We start from the raw sequence: 16851 nt of genomic DNA, 5'->3' as shown, positions 1-16851 counted from the left end.
CCAGATTCCCTCTATAAAAGAGCCTGTATGTTAACTCAGTAGGGGATAGTTCAACCCAGTTCTCTCTTAAGTTCACTTCATCTGTTTCTTTCATTCAGAGGAACTGCACCTCTGAAACAGCAGTAGCTGAAATGAAGCCGAGTTTGCTGAAAGCCAATTGCTGTGTTAGTTCATTTACTTACTTTAGAAATGCACATTCAGCCTGGATCTTTGAGCATGGGTACAGAATGTAAATACTTACAACAACCAGCATTACCGTACGCTTTCCTGCTGTGGAAAGTATCCAATCATCTTTGCAGAACTTATCTTACTTGCCTATTGACAAATCCAACCTTTCTAGACACGTTCTCTACTTTGCTTAAACTTATAAGCTGATTCTACAATAAAAAAATAAATAACCCAAAGAATGAGTGTGTTCAAATTCAGTACTTGAGAACGGACATCTTCGTTTGGACAGCTGCCAACTTTGAACATTTTTCACAAGTAAAAACGTTTGATGCTTGGGCTTACATGATAATGGCCTTGAACTCATTCTATAAGGAATCTTATATTTCTCATTAAAAATACGTTAAAAAATTAAGTCTTACATGTGTTTCAAACAATTATCTTCTTGCGCAGCTTATGATAGTTTGTCACAGAAAATAAAATTATAACATTGTTAGGTGACAGGGAAAAATAAAACAAAAATAAATTGACAGTTGTCTGTGTTTTAATATGAAAAATCATCAACAGTTAGCTTATTGGGATTTCTCTTTGGTGTCAGCACCAGCTGGGTGTATACAAAAAGAGATCAGGTTAGGCAAAAAAGAGGTCAGTACTCCACTATTTTAACAAAGGTTTCCAAAAAGGTTTGGGAATGAACTGTGCTTTGATGTGGAAGGCAAGTCCCTCAGCTTTTATTCTCTCCAATTTCATGAGGGCCCATAGAATTCAGGCTATCCTCAATTTGAAGGTACTATCAATGACAAGAATGTTTTCCTCAACTGAGGACAGTGACAGGAGAGGGCCTCAGCAGAAAGCTACTGGCAGTCCAAGCTCCAGAACAAAGTCCTGCAGCAGGATCTGGATGCTGTCCCCATGGAATCCTGCACCAATCCTGGGACATGCTCAGAACTTTAAAACATCAAATCCAGATTCTTTGAAGACTATGTGCAATCAATCTAGAGAAAACAGAAGAGGTGGTGCTTGAACAGAGTTAAAGGAGGTGACTGGGTGAGTCGGATAGCTGCATAAAGAGTTTTAGGCAGAAGGGAATAAGTAAAGACACACTTGTGTCCACAGAAGCACAAGAAGCCACTGGGCCTAGAGCACATGGAATGTTGAGTATTAGAGAGAGAGAAAGAGAGGAAAGTAAGGGCCAGAAAATGTAGAATTTTGCAATTATGAAAAGTAGCTTGGATTTTGACTGATATTGACTGGAAAGAGAAGCATCACAATTCTTTGAAAAGAAGACAGAAATAGTTTAACTTACTTAAATGCCCATTTCTTTGTGGTATTGTGTGTAAAATGGGTAGGGTGGAGATGAAAATGAAGAACTAAAAAGCAAAATAACTAGTTAGGAAAGTCAGAGTGGACAGTGAAGTGTCTAGGTGGAGTTGACATGGTTTGAACTAGATCTGTATGTCAGGAGTTAGTCAAAAGTGATCACTGTCTGGAAATATTACGAGTAAAACTAGTAAGATTCATTTTATTTAGTTTTTATGATGAATAAATTAGGTCTTTAATGGTGCCTCCAAGATACCTCCTCTGATCAACTAGGAAGTTGCACTTAGCACTAATGAAGATAAGGGAAGCTTGGAACAGGAAAACCGTGTGTAGAGGGAGAAGTGGGATGGAGGTGGGTAAGTTATCATGTCAATGTCTTTTCCATCATTATAATAGATGCAATCACCCATAGATTCTCACAATTTGAGAGAAGAACCATAAAAGGAACTCAAAAGAAACAATCAATGAAAACCATATAATTTTTCTCAATTTAAATATTTTCAGAAACACTAAAATAACAATATGATAATAACCAAATGGGCCTTAAACTCTGATATGGTGGATCATATGAACCTACAGTTGTCACAAGTTTCGTGATGATTTTCTAAATATTTAAAAACTTTGCTGGGAGAGGCGGTGCATATCTGTAATCCCAGCTACTCAAGAGGCTGAGGCAGGAATAAATGAAATTTGAAGCCAGTCAAGGAAAATTAGGCCCTATACAACTTAGCAGACCCTCTCACGAAAGAAAATATAAAAAGGACTAGGGTGTAACTCAGTGGTAAAACACCTGTGGGTTCAATACCCAGTACCAAAATTAAAACAAAACAAAAAAACAATAACAACAAAAACAACAAAGAAAAACAATTGATTTCGAAGCTTTATACAAATTTCTTAGTTTTCTTCCATGTTACAAAAGATGAACAAAAACACAAAATCATTGTCAAGTTTAATTAAGCAACTTGATTTTTGAACTGGAAATTACCATACATAAAGACATTTGGGGCTCCTTTGAAGAATTAAAAGAGACAGGCTTCGGGACATAAAACAAAGGAAACATTAGATTGGTTACAGATGCAAGGTCACCTCATTTGGTCCATCCCACTGGAAAGTCCCTAGTTGTACAAAAAGTTTGTTTCTGCTTCTGATTGAGCTTTCTGATTTTCTTTTATTTAAGCATTTACATGACATAGTTCAAGTCCTTCCATTTATGTTCATAAATTAAACATCCTCTGGCTTCAAACCTTCATTTGTTGTCTCCCCAAACTTATTTGGTGAATACCTCATTTTGCTAATATAACTATGGATCCAGTTGTTCAAATTGAAAACTCAAAGTTCAATTTAATAGCAATATTCTGTCTATTTTCTGTATTACAAAAATGTTAAAATATTTTATTTACTTATTTGTATACTGGGAATTGAACCATGGGATGCTTCACCACTGATCTCCATTCCCATACTTTTTCAATTTTTTAGACAAGAGTTTCAATGTGTTACCGAGGCAGGCCTTGAACTTGTGATACTTCTGCCTCAGTCACTTGAGTCACGGAGATTACAGTGGGTGCCACTCCACCTGGTTATTGTTAAAATATTTTAAATAGGTATAATGAACGATTAAAAATACATAAGAAATTTAATTCTTATTTTTTCTTAGAGGTAGTTATATTTATTTTATTTTGTCATAAAAATATTATGATTTGCAACTGCATCATTATTTTTATAAGGTTTGGAAAAATTACAGCGATAGAAAAATTATAGAAGAAGGTTTCACCTAAACTAGCTCTTTTATCAACACAATCACAATAAGAATAAACATTCTTGTGCAAGTAGTCTTTTATATTTTATATTCTCAAAATTATATAATATATATATATATATATATATATATATATATATATATATATATATATATATATATTTAATGTTTGAGTAGTAAAACAAATAAAAATATTTGTCATCTCACTTGTGCATTTACCCACCCCCTTGGCAAGTACAGCTATAATCTACACAGGGAAATTCCCATATTCAGTATACTATTATTAATTATAGTTCTTACATTATATATTAGATCATTCGTTTTTTTCACCTTGTATATTTTCTATCCCATATATTCACATGAAATGCACTTCACCAATCATACAGGAAATGAAAATCATGATCACCATGAAATGCCATTTTATGCCTGTTAGGATAGTCATTACCACATAGGTAAAAAATAATCATTATTATCAATCATGTGGGGAAAAAAGAGCACTTGTAAGTCTTGGTGAAATGTAGATTGGTACAGCCGTCTACCCGTGGAGCATGAAGGTTGCTAAATAAATCCAAAATGAGCTGGGCATGGTGTCACAAATCTGTAATTCCAGAGGCTGAAGAGGCTGAGGCAGGAGGATCACAAGTTCAAGGCCAGGTTCAGCAAGTTAGCAAGACCCTGTCTCAAAAAAGAAACAAACAAACAAAAAGGGTGGAAATGTAGTTCTGTATACAAAAAAAAAAAAAAAAAAGAAAAAGCAATAATAAAAAAATAAATGAAGCTATCACATGGTACAACAATCCCTCCTTGGCATATATACCCAAAGAAAATAAAAGCACGATTTCCTAAGGATATCCCATGTTCATTGAAGCATTAATCACTACAGCCAAGTTATGAAAACAACCTGAGTGTCCGCCAATGGAAGAATGGATAAAGAAAATGTGATTGACACAAGCGTGCGCACAAGTGTATGCATTCATGAGTGAACAATGAAATATTATTCATCTTCAAAACAGGGATCCTGCCATTTGACACAGCATGGATGGGATAAAGGCAATTTTGTTAAGTGAAACAAGCCAAGCAACTCAAGAAAAAAAATATTTTTCCCTATTTGTAACCAAAGAGGGGAAAAAAAATATATATATATATATAAGAGAAAATAGTAATAGTGCAATTAATGTATATATGGGTAACTCAGATTTCAAATAATCAGTGTATCTTCCTTATTGCAAAGCTAAAGTATGCCTTGAACTCCCAAATAGGAAAGCAATTTTATTCTATATTGTATGCAAAACAAAATTTTGTGAGAAGTGAAAACTCACACCCGAGATTACTAGCAGAAGATATTAATACATTTTGACTCTATCTTTCTTTTCTGGATAGCTAACATGAGTGGTAAAGCCAAAGTGCATTTTTATTACAAAACTCTGTTGCGTTTTTCTGACTCAAGCTCTTTAATGTTATATAAATCACTGAAAATTGCAAGAGTGATGTCTATAGAGCAAAAGAAAAAGAACGGCCTTACTCATAGTACTTCCACCATAAAAATACAAATGTTTTCCCAGAGATAAATGAAAGACTATTTCCTAATACTCATAGGTTAAAAGTAGGACTGCCTTAGAATCAGTAATTATTCTGTGTTATTTTTGTTAAGAAGGAACTGTCATTATATTGCTTGACTGACATTTCACACATATTCTACTTGAATTGACCATGGCTAAGCATTAACCTTCCTGTTGACCTTAGCATAAAAATATAATAATCTGATCCATCTTGCGGTGCCTTATATAGACATATCTATTTGTATGTTTATGTATAGTATGTGTGTATGCACAGATATATTATTCTCTTTCAGAATAAATGTATTTTATTACAATACTTTAACTCTGAAATGCATATAAATGGGTGTTTAATGGTTACCTTGAAGTACTAATTGCACCCAGTTGCATTTTAAAATCAACTAAAATATGAACAAAAACATTTTGTTGGGAGTTGGTATCCACTCCTAACACAGAGTAATTATAGCTATTCATTTAGAAAACCAGGGAATATCTATAATTGGAAAAAATGGCTACTAATTTTCTGGCTTCCTGATTTGGTATCCATGTTCTTGAAGTTACAGCTGACATAAATGTTACAGCTGTTTGGCTTCAGAATGCCCTAAACAAGGATAGAGCTTTGCAACAGAAAAAATATTAGGTGCTTAAAAAATCAAAACAAAGCATGATAAAGACAAACAATGATGAATAACTTTTTACATTTTAATTAATTTATTTTTAAGAGTATTATTGTTATACATAGCACTGGGTTCATCACAGCAAAAATATGCATGGAGGGTATCTGACCCAATTTGTTCCAATCTCTGATCCTCCCCATGCTTCCTTTCTCCATTGCCACCCACATACCACTGATCCTGCAATTTTTCACCCACTTATTTTTTGGGGGGAGGCAGGTATCAGGGATTAAACTCAGGGACACTCAACCACTGATCTACTTTCCCAGCCCTATTTTGTATTTTATATTTTATTTAGAGACAGGGTCTCACTGAGTCACTTAGCACCTCTCTTTTACTGAGGCTGGCTTTCAACTCCTTATCTTCCTGTTTCAGCCTCCTGATCTACTGGGGAATTACAGGCATGCACTGGCTCCCTGGGGCTCATTTGTTCATCCATAATTGGTGCTTTTCATGCACACACAAAGTTGGAATTCTCTCTGGTATATTTATATATGCATACAAAGTGATTTTATTGAACTCATTACACATTTCCTCCCCTTTCATATCCTCCTCCCTCACTTCTCTCCGACTCTGCTTATTTTAAAGAAAAGATACCAAGCTCCCATTGCCCAGAGGCAAAAGTGGTAATAGCCTGTTGCTTATCTTGATCTATCTTGGACAGTGGTGGTGGCTTGAAATCATGGCTTTAATCATTGCCCATTAAATTTCTGTTTTGGTGGATGAGAATTTGGCTCCTCCACTCTCTCCTTTGCTCCAATACCACATTTTCATTCATTTATTTGTTTGTCTATTTATTTATTTATTATCATCATTTTTGTGTGGGGGGTGATACCGGAGATTGAACTCAGGAACACTCCGCAACTAAGCCACATCCCCAGCCCTATTTTGTATTTTATTTAGAGATAGGGTTTCACTGAGTTGCTTAGCACCTTGATTTTGCTGAGGCTGGCATTGAACTCTTCATCCTCCTGCCTCAGCCTCCTGAGCCACTGGGATTGCAGGCATATGCCACTGCTCCCGGCCTTTTATACCACGTTTTTAATGGTTGCTAATATTTTCTTACGTTTTCTCATTACACTTTCAACTTCTGGTAGCATAATTAAATAAGAATCTTTCCTCTTCCTACTTTTTCAGCAATATCTCTTTTCAATTTGAGCAGGTTGATATTTATGACTCTATACAGTTTTCTTTCTTGTTTATTTTTAGTAATCTGAAAAGCTTTATTTTTCCTATCACTATATCAAAATTGATGACATGACCATTTCTTCCTGAAGAGAGATTTAAGTTCCATGAATGGTTTATAGAAAAATAATTAAAATATATTAAAATCCTAATATGAATGTGAAAATAGAAAAATATTGTACAGCTAAAGAGACATAAACTTAACATGGAATACCTTTGTTTGATTTCTATTTTTGATTTTTCTATTTTAGCGTTCCTGAGTTACTGTAAGCATGCTGTATTTTAGTATTTATTTGAATATTTTATTTATGTTTGTATTTTTTTGAATATTGGAGAATCTTACTGTTTTTGTTGTTGTACTGAGGCTGTAGAACATTTTCTATGGTTATTGGTAATAATTTCAGGATGCTCTGAAATGCTCCCTTTCATGGTATTTTGTGACTGCTTTTTAGGCACATCTATTACATCGCTTTATTTTGCTAACAAATTGAATACCACATTTGCCTCTCATAATACATCTGTCACTCACTATATACATTTTAGTTGGTGATTGTCAGCTTACAGTACAGCTAGGACAAAACAATAAATAATGTTTTTGGATACACTTTGAGGGCTTCACACTTTATTAGGAATAAGCCATTTTAACTTTATTTTCTCTAAACCAATATGAATGCATTGCTTTTAAAAAGGCAAATTTGCAGCGAATATTTTATGTATAAATCAATTCTGCTGCAGAATGTCTTATTCATATCATGTTGTATTTAAAAAGGTCTGATGAATGAGAAAGAAAAATATATAAAATTGTAATGAAAACTTCCTAGATACAAATAAGAGTCTCCATTTAGAGAGAGTTGTTAAGTACTTGCATTTTCTGTAGACAAACCTAAGAATATGTACAGTGCATTTATAATTGTGGATACTGATTATCGATTACTTACCTACCAATACCCAGGGTGTTTTGGTAGAGAGAGGGGACAAGTGAATTATGGGCTCTAGTTATTTAACTTAATTAGACCTAGAAGTTTTTGTATTTATTTTAAAGAATTCTCTGGAGGCTGAGCCTGGAGGCCAACACCTATAATCTCAGCCACTCAGGAGGCTGAGGCAGGAGCCTAAACCAGACTTGGCAAATTAGTGAGGCCCTAAGCAACTCACTGAGAACCTTTCTCTAAATAAAACACACACACAGAAAAAAAAAAAAAGAAAAAAAAAAGAAACAAAGAAAATGGCTGGGAGTGTAGCTCTAATGAAACCTATTGTTTATATTGAAATGTAAATGTGACCAATCTTAAAAATGTTCTAATAAAATGAGAGGAAGAGCTCAGCAAGGGGGCACCTGCCTGTCATTCCAGCACAGAAGGATCATGAGTTCAAAGCCAGTCTCTGCAACTGCAAGACACTATCAGTGCGACTCTGTCTCTAAATTTTAAAAATTACCAGAAAAAAAAAAGAAAGAAAAGAAAAGAAAGGCAGTGGGGGAGGGGGGAGGCTGTGGCTCTTTGGTGAGTGCCCCTGAGTTCAATTCCCCATACCAAAAAAAAAAAGAAAGGAAGAAAGAATACAAGGAACATACCAGAAATGCAACACATACAATTAGTACTACTATTACATAACAGAGTGGTGATTATCTTCTCACTGTCATCATATCAAACATTTCCTTTTTTTTTTCATTGTTTTTGCACAAAAACTAAGCCTTTGTATAAAGCTGCATTCCTCAGGCTAGGTTTATGATACTCTAAATCATGTGTAAATAGTTTGAGTGCATTAGGAAAGAAGGCATTAATTCATATGATCGGTTCCTTCTTCAGCAACTAATGTACTGACATATAGTAAAGTTGCAAGTAATAAAATGAACATAGATTTATACCTTGCTCTTCATTTTTTACAGCATTTGAATACTTTTAAAGAACATAATTAAGTAAAAATTGAATAAAATTGAAGAATTTATCTGTGATGATTGAAAAACATAAATTTATGTGGAATTCCTTTCAATAATAGTGAAAACTAAATTATTAAACTGTCAACTCCTGATGGTCTATTGTGCTGAAAAATGTTTCTTAAAATATAGGTTGAGATCACTTAATACTTTTTGAAAGGGACCTTAAAACAAAGCCTCACTAATTATTATTTTTCAATAATCAGTGCAATAGTTTTTAAAGCTTTACAAAATAATATAGTACTGCAAAGTGTTCAAACACTATCAGAGATTTAATAGAATACTTAGGAAACAGCTTAAATTCAATTAGAGCTGTATGTGGAAACAGGACTTCTCACATCAGTAAGGTTGGCAGTAAATATTTATTTTCTGAGTGATACTTGCTAATACTAGTTTCCTAATTGCTTTTCAGTATTGAGTAGCAAACTCAAAATCCATTTGAAGGGATTGCACTTTCCAAACTTTAACAATAGACTATCTAAAAGCAAACATTTGCTCAGTTGAGTGCTACAGTTCTATTTTAAATTGCTTTGAATTTAGATTAATAAGACTGCAAACCTTTGCTGCTGACATGAGTTCCAGTTAACTGCACAACTTAAAATCATAATACTCCTCTCACCACTTAAGGATTTCATAACTATCTCTGAACTCTAGTGTTTTCTCCTTTTGTATTTAATACTAAAAATAGTGCCAAGTTCAAAAAATGATTTTAGGTATATTTTGCACTCACTATTTATAATGTTCATTGTAAAAAAATACATTTTTAATGAATTATTTCCTTTTAGGATTTATAAAAGGTTATCGGATAATTTTTACCACAAAATCTACCACATAATAGCACTTGTAGATAAATATACTGCCATTTTTTTGTTTCCTTGTTTTATCCTAATTGGATCTAATTCTGACCACCTTCTACTTTATTCTTGTTTTTGAACTTTGTCTTTCTATTGCATTATTCTCATTAACATGTAAACATGTTGTCACAGCTACTGTTTCTAAACACTCCAGTGTTTCTAAAAACTCCTCCAGCTACTGCTCTATTTACCACCTCTTTCTTGGGGGACAGTCCTCTGGAAGTTTTGGTTCTTCTTGTGCTCTATACCTTTTTCCTATTCCTTTTATTTTTAACAATAACAAACATGTCTATCATGAGTTATTCCCCAGAAATGTACTAAAATTGCTCTTGAAAAGCTCAATGAAACCCAATAGCGAGTTCTTCATCTTGACCTTTTTTGACATAACATTCAGTTCTCCTTTGTGTCTGTGTCTGTGTGTGTATAAATGTTTTGCCTTAGGCCCAGTGATATTCTCTCCCCTCAATTCTAAATCACTGTAAATCATCTTTGTAAATTTTCTTCAAAATCCAGTGTTATGTATATTTTGTTTCCAAATACATGATCATATTTCTCTGACCCAAATTTCTCCCTTAATTACCAACTCATACACCCTCCACTCAGAGGTCAGAATGAACACATCCTTTAACCCTGGTTTTTGTGTTATCAAGCCCTTTGGGCATCTTCCCCTGCATCTCTTATCTCAGTCAGTGTTCTAGTTTGCAGCTCTGTTCTTCCAGTTGCTCAAGTTGCAATATGTGGTGGCATCATGGACTTCATTAATTCTTTCATCCCTCAAAATAATCTATCAATTTCCATGGGTCCTATCTTCAAAATTCTTACAAACTTCTTACTATGAACCCAGCTATATCCCAAGTTCAAGTTAGCATAATTCCTACTCTGAACATTTCTGGTAGTATTCTAATGATCCTACAATTTAAATCTCTCTCCTTAAGGGTCTATTAATACACAGTAGCCAGAGTCAGTTCTTTATATTCAAAATAAAGGCATATTTCTTTTGTATTGTCTGAATCTGTTTCAGTTGTTTGAACAAATACTGTATTTGGCTTATAAACAAAAAAAAATATTTCTTGAAATTTTGAATGCTGAGAAACCTCAGACAAGGCAGTGGCAGATTTGACGTTGGGTAAGAGCTGCTCTCTGGCTTCAATTTTCCTTTAACTTATTAAAGTCTTCTCTGTTTTATTGATGACTCACATTTTTAATCTCCTTGGCTTAATTGATCTTTCCCACCTTGATTTTTATGATCTCTGATTAAATACATAGCATATATTAGTTATATACCCATATCTTGTACACCTATCAAACTTTACACTAGAAAATGAGCTATTTGCTATTGTATACTATATTATTTATTATATGTTATATCAATTAAGAAATAGCAATGTTTGTGATTTTTTTCCTCAAGAAAAAGTATAACAAAGGGAATGATAGGCCACATGAATGGAGACCTTCATAATTACCAATGCTGTGGAGCATTTTTGGAGTAGAGATATTGAACATTCTTAGATTATTCATGCAATTGTGTTGAGACATATCTGTAGGTTGGATTAGTTGGGAACTAACTGAATGTTCTCTCTAAAGATATGCTATGTACTAAGAGAAACTATTAATATTATTAGAACAAATAAAAAACTCTTAATGTAAAGAAAGTCAGTCTTTTAGATGGATATGAAAACCATAAAGTCCAGATCTTAAGCAGCTGCCAAATTGAAAATGTTTGTTTACTATTTTTGCATGATTTTAGCTCCTTTTAAGTATACTGTGACTGTATCTTAGAAACAGTGATGACCTTCCTACCATTACCACTGTACCACTTGAATCTGAAATTTATGAGATGAGATCACAAATGCAAATGTGTGGTCTATCCTAGAATCCATTCATTTTTGTATTTCTCACTTCTGTTCTTTTTCATGAAACTTGAAAATAGCACAAGGATTGTGTACTGTGACTTAAAGAGCGCAGAAAGGCTAAACAACCAAAAATTATCACTCTTTCCACAGCCAGAAATAGAGTGTCCTGACTGATCAACATAGACTTGTTACTTTGTATTTCAGAAAAGAAAAAAAAAAATTCATTAGTGTCCTCGTAAAATTTCTCTAAAGTAGTTTCACATTGGTATCAATTGCACAGTTGATAAATGGGATACCAATATAATCTAGAAAAGCAATATTGAAAAAGAATGGTAGACAAATATTTATAGTGAATGAGGAGGGTAATTCTGAAAGAAAAAAATTGGACAGTCCTCCCAGTTAGGATCTTCGGTAGCCCTTTTCTAAAATATAGATTTCCCTTTTCTAAAATATAGTTTCCTCTCCTATCAAGTGGAGGTAATGCTTCCCATTTCTGAGTGATTATTATTTGGATAAATGATAGAATGTATCAATGACAGTAAGAGCCTCATGATGGCTAGCAGAGAGAAAGTATTGGGTGAATTGATGGTGTTCTTGTGGTCTTTGTTATTTGGACACTTAACAAAAAGCTTCAAATTCCATTTATCTATAAAATAAAGATGATTTTATCTAAATTGAAAACTATGAGGTATTAGAACTGAGTTAAATAACACCAATATTTCACAATTGAATTAACTATTAATACATATTTAAACTTGGTGAATCTAATGCATTCATAGATATCAGAGCAACATTTTCAAACCAATCACTTGGGTCAAGGAGCTGAGATATCCATACATCATAGAGAACATGCTCCATTACCTGTCTGTTTTCCCAGAGAAGGATTTGTAGCCATTAGCCAAAGAAAATTTGGAGAGTTTTAAATGATTATTTCTGAAATTCTGTAATTCATAACTGCACCAACTGTATTTGTTATGATTGCATAACACTTACAGTAACCAAAAACCTAATCTAAAAAAAATCTTCCATATAAAAATGACATAGAGTCCATCAACACAGAAATGAATATGTACTCTAAGATACAGCATCAGACCCACTTTCATGGCAGGGCTTTTATCCATGAGCCAAATATTTCAGAATTATGGGCTAATAGTGTTCCAGCCATCAACTGTAGCCAAGTAGAAGGACAGACATTTAGTTAGAGTCATAACACCCTATCACTGAGGACACCTGCACTTATCAAACATACTATGAGCACGTTAGGGAAAAAAACAAAACAAAACAGAACAAACAAACAAACCCCACTTTGTCCAGGAATTTGTCTCCTGCTTTAAGAGAATGGAGGAAATATAACCTGTGTGGAAAGAGAGAGAGAGAGAGAGAGAGAGAGAGAGAGAGAGAGAGAGAGAGATTGAGAAATGAAAGAAGTAATAACAAAAAAATTAGAAAAGGAGAGAATGAGAATGAGACAGAGAGAGGAAGAGATAAAATGGAAAAATAATATAAGGAGACAACAGGTAATCTTACAATCTGCACCACACATATTTTCCTATAAGAAAATAAACCTGTCTAGCAAATAATTTTCCAAAACATATAAAATATGCCAACATTTGATGAGTTCAGCCAGTTAGATTAGGTAGAGGGAAGTGAAGGGAGGGGAGGAGGTGGGGATATGGGGATAGGAAAGATAATAGAATGAAACAGACATTATTGCATACATATGTATCTATGTGACTGCATGATCAATATGATTCTACAACATCTATACTCAGAAAAATGAGAAATTGTATCCCATCAATATATGTATATCAAAGTGCATAAATGCATTCTACTGTCATGTACAACTAATAAAAACAAATTTAAAAAGTAATTTAAAAAACCTTTGACCCCAAATTGCACTTACTTTCTACAAAAACATTTAGGAGGAAAGAAGGTTGCATAGTATGGAGGTACTGAGATAGAATTAAAACTCCAGTGTATTCTCATTGCATCCTAAGAGCTTCCAAAAAGGGGTAACAATACATCTCCACCAGACCACAATGCCAAGAAGAAAGTCATATGCGTGGAAGGGTTTAGGAAATGAACACAAAGCCTCAGTACTTTATTTCTCTTTCATTAAATCAATATTCTCAATTCTATTTTTGCACAGTTAGCGTGACATAACTGAATACATGAGTGAAAAATAAAGAATTTTTAGTCATATTTGGAACAACTATATGAAGCAAACAGTATATTTAACTATGCATATATGTCTACATATCATGAAATTAAATCTTAGCCAAAGAACCTTATTTTATACTCATAGTAATTTATGTCAATCTTCCTAAAATTTCAAACATTTCCTATGGGCCTGAATCATGTTCTCATTACTTGTGCATCCTCATCACACCTGGAATACTGATTTGTCTTTAATGGACACTTAATTTGTTTCTCAAAAGTAGTGAGAGAGAATCTTGGGTCACAAAAATTACCTCTAAAATTAAATGATGGTAAAAGGAGTCAGTCAACAAATACTCATTTGCAACTACATTTACTAACTAATAATACTTATTATGTGTGGCGAATAATTTTACAAGTCACTTCTTTAACATCTAACTGGCATTTATCCAAACTCAGCACCACTGAAGGAATATAATGTTCTCATGTGTGTCAAATGAAGATGAAATAACTTCAGAGAACAAAATAGGTCTTATCCTTTTGCTTCCAATGTTAATTCTGCTTTTTAGAAACTTTTCTAAATACTTTTATGAAATTAAATAATGGGCATGCATATCTAAACTAAATCATTGTGAATTAAAATATCATTTACCAAACTAGATGAGATAAAGGAATATTAGCTTTCTATTTTATGTCCTCCTTTAAAATTCTACCATGTGGATTTCTATTTCCAGGCCTCAGAATTCAAGAGGCTGCCATTCACAGTTAAACTGATTCATGAGGCAATGGACTTTTGAAGACTGGCCTGGGAACACTGCCTATTATCATGTAGCCACTATGGAGACATTGATTTCTAAGTTCTACACATCCCATTACAAATGACATTTTGTAATATCTTAAGGAGGATGCCTTGGGAGGTGGTACAGTTAGTATACTGCACAGAGGTGCCTTTGGAGGGCATGAACAATTATGCAAATTCAGCTCCCATTCAGGTCCCCATGTTCTGTGTCCTGCTGTGGGGTCTCAGCAGCAGGAGGAAGAGGAATTAATGTTTCATTCCTTGAAATAAAGAGACCCTTTGAGCAATATTCATAAAGGCAAAGAAATGAAAGATAATGGATCCAGAAGTATTCAAGGTGAAGGTTATTAGGAAAGAAGACAGAAGGAAGATCTCATCTTTCATGATAAAGAGCAGTCATAGACCATAGCAGTTTTAAATTAGCATGGGAGGACTTTGCCCTCTTAGGGATATATGAATGTGTGTAGAGGCATTACTGATTGTCATGATGAACTGGCTGTACTGGTATCAAATGGGAAGAGGCCAAAGGTGCTGCTAAATGTCTCAGGGAAACATTCCACATTAAATAATTACCAATCCAAAAATCAGTAGTACTGAGGTTGAGAAACCATACCTAAGTGGACAATACAGTTGTTCACAAGAGAGTGAATTTATAAATGGCAGCTTACAGAATGCAGGTTGGCCCTCAAATCAAATTTTGTCTGATGGATTAATTCTCCTGTGGAACATTTTATTAACTATAGTTATTGTTTCATACTATTAAATAAATGACTATTTACTGATGCTTTCCTATAGAAGAAAAAATATTTGCTATTGCAAATGTTTCTTTTTGTGTTACTAAAAGGTTACAGATTTTAACTGATATGAAGTGGAAACTGTTTAGTGAACAGCTGAAGTTCAAAATATGGAAATCAGAGGATGCTATCCAGGGATTTCCTGTGTTGATTATATAAACAGAATAAATGTTGAAGGATTTATGTGCCAAATAAATCTTATCTGTTCAATTCCAAGTTTTATTTGGGCCTATTAAGAGGGTGCTCCTTATCCCATATCATTAAGCAAAAACTGTTAAGCTTGGCTGGAAGAAGCAACATTTTACTTTAGAATAGAAGTACGAGAGGACCTGTGTGCCTGAACTCTGGCTGACACTGCTCACAGCTTCACTCATATGAAACTGCAGGTGGTATGCTCATAAATGTGCATTCAAGCCATCTCAAAGTATCTGCATTTGTAATTTCATGAAGCATAATGTATTCCTTGCTGTTTAAATAGGAAAGGTATATGGTATTGGAGCATTTTAATCTTTAGTTCTAAATAATATGAATGATCTGATACCAAATGTTATATTGCTTACTTAGTTATATCCAACAGAATTATTATTTAATTTCTTTTCATCAGCAAAATGCTGTTTAACGTACAGGCATAGCAACTACTGGCTCAGCAGAAAGAATAAGACAGCGTTATTAGCAGTTAAAAAAGATTTTCCATTTAGGACAAATAGTAAATTTCCCCAAATTATTAAAAGTGCCTTTAGATAGTAAAAAAAAAAAGTAATAAGTTCATCATTGGCAATACCTACCCATCATTCTCATAGTCTTGGTTTATTCATTCCCATATCAACATTGTCTACAATGTTTCATCGCACAAGCCAGAAGAAATTTTTTCAAAAAGGAAAAGAAAGCCACTTCCCAAAGTGTTTAGCTATTAAAAAAAAGAAAGAAAGAAAGAAAGATAAAAAAGAAACAGACATTTTAAAATGATTCATTTAATTGAGAAGATAAATATGGTATGAGGAGTTAATCAATGTGACATGGTCCACATTTAAAATAAAGTCTTCTAAATTCTTGTACTGGTTTGCAAATTAAGTTTTTATTTTGGGGGCTCAGAAATTTTATAAATACAAAAATAACACTGAGAATAATAATAACAACTAAGCCACATAGAACTGAAGCTTTTTATTTTGTCCTGATGATGTGTCATGCAACAATCACTCAATTATATATTGAGATATTGTTATATTAGATACTACAAAACATTCAAGACAGAGTAAAAAACACTGAAAGGTTTATATACTCTTTATTTAAAGTAGAGAGAAAATAATTTGAAACTTCAAATTCTAGAATTGAATTGCTAAGTTTCATAGGCCAATTTTCCCATTTCAATGCTTATGACCCTTCACATCCTGATTAACTTCTATATGCCTAATTAAAACACAACAACAGCAGCACATTGGTCTGTCTTTTGTTAAATGATAAGTTACATGATATGATGGATATATAACAGTAGTCCAGATGCCTTACATAGTATTTGATGAGTCCATGACAAGGCTGAACAGAGGTAAATAGGATGGTATCATGCTATTCATACTTTAAAAGATCCCTAAGTAGCAACTGCCCCAAAAGCTATCAGTGAAGACTTCTCTCTTTTTTGTTGGTATCCCAAGAAAGAAGAATAGCAATTTCCTGGACTGGCCTCTAACAAGGAAGTTATCCCTGTGTGCGATGACATATTTCATGAGACTCTCACCTGGAATTCCATGCAGGAAACACAAGCTGCAATTCCTAAATTTTGTATTCATTGGATCTGGAAATAACCT

This window comes from Spermophilus citellus (assembly GCF_964194105.1).
Source record: "Spermophilus citellus genome assembly, chromosome: 1".
NCBI lineage: Eukaryota > Metazoa > Chordata > Mammalia > Rodentia > Sciuridae > Spermophilus > Spermophilus citellus.
The sequence above is the reverse complement of the archived record's forward strand: the minus strand, read 5'-3'. Positions refer to the sequence as shown.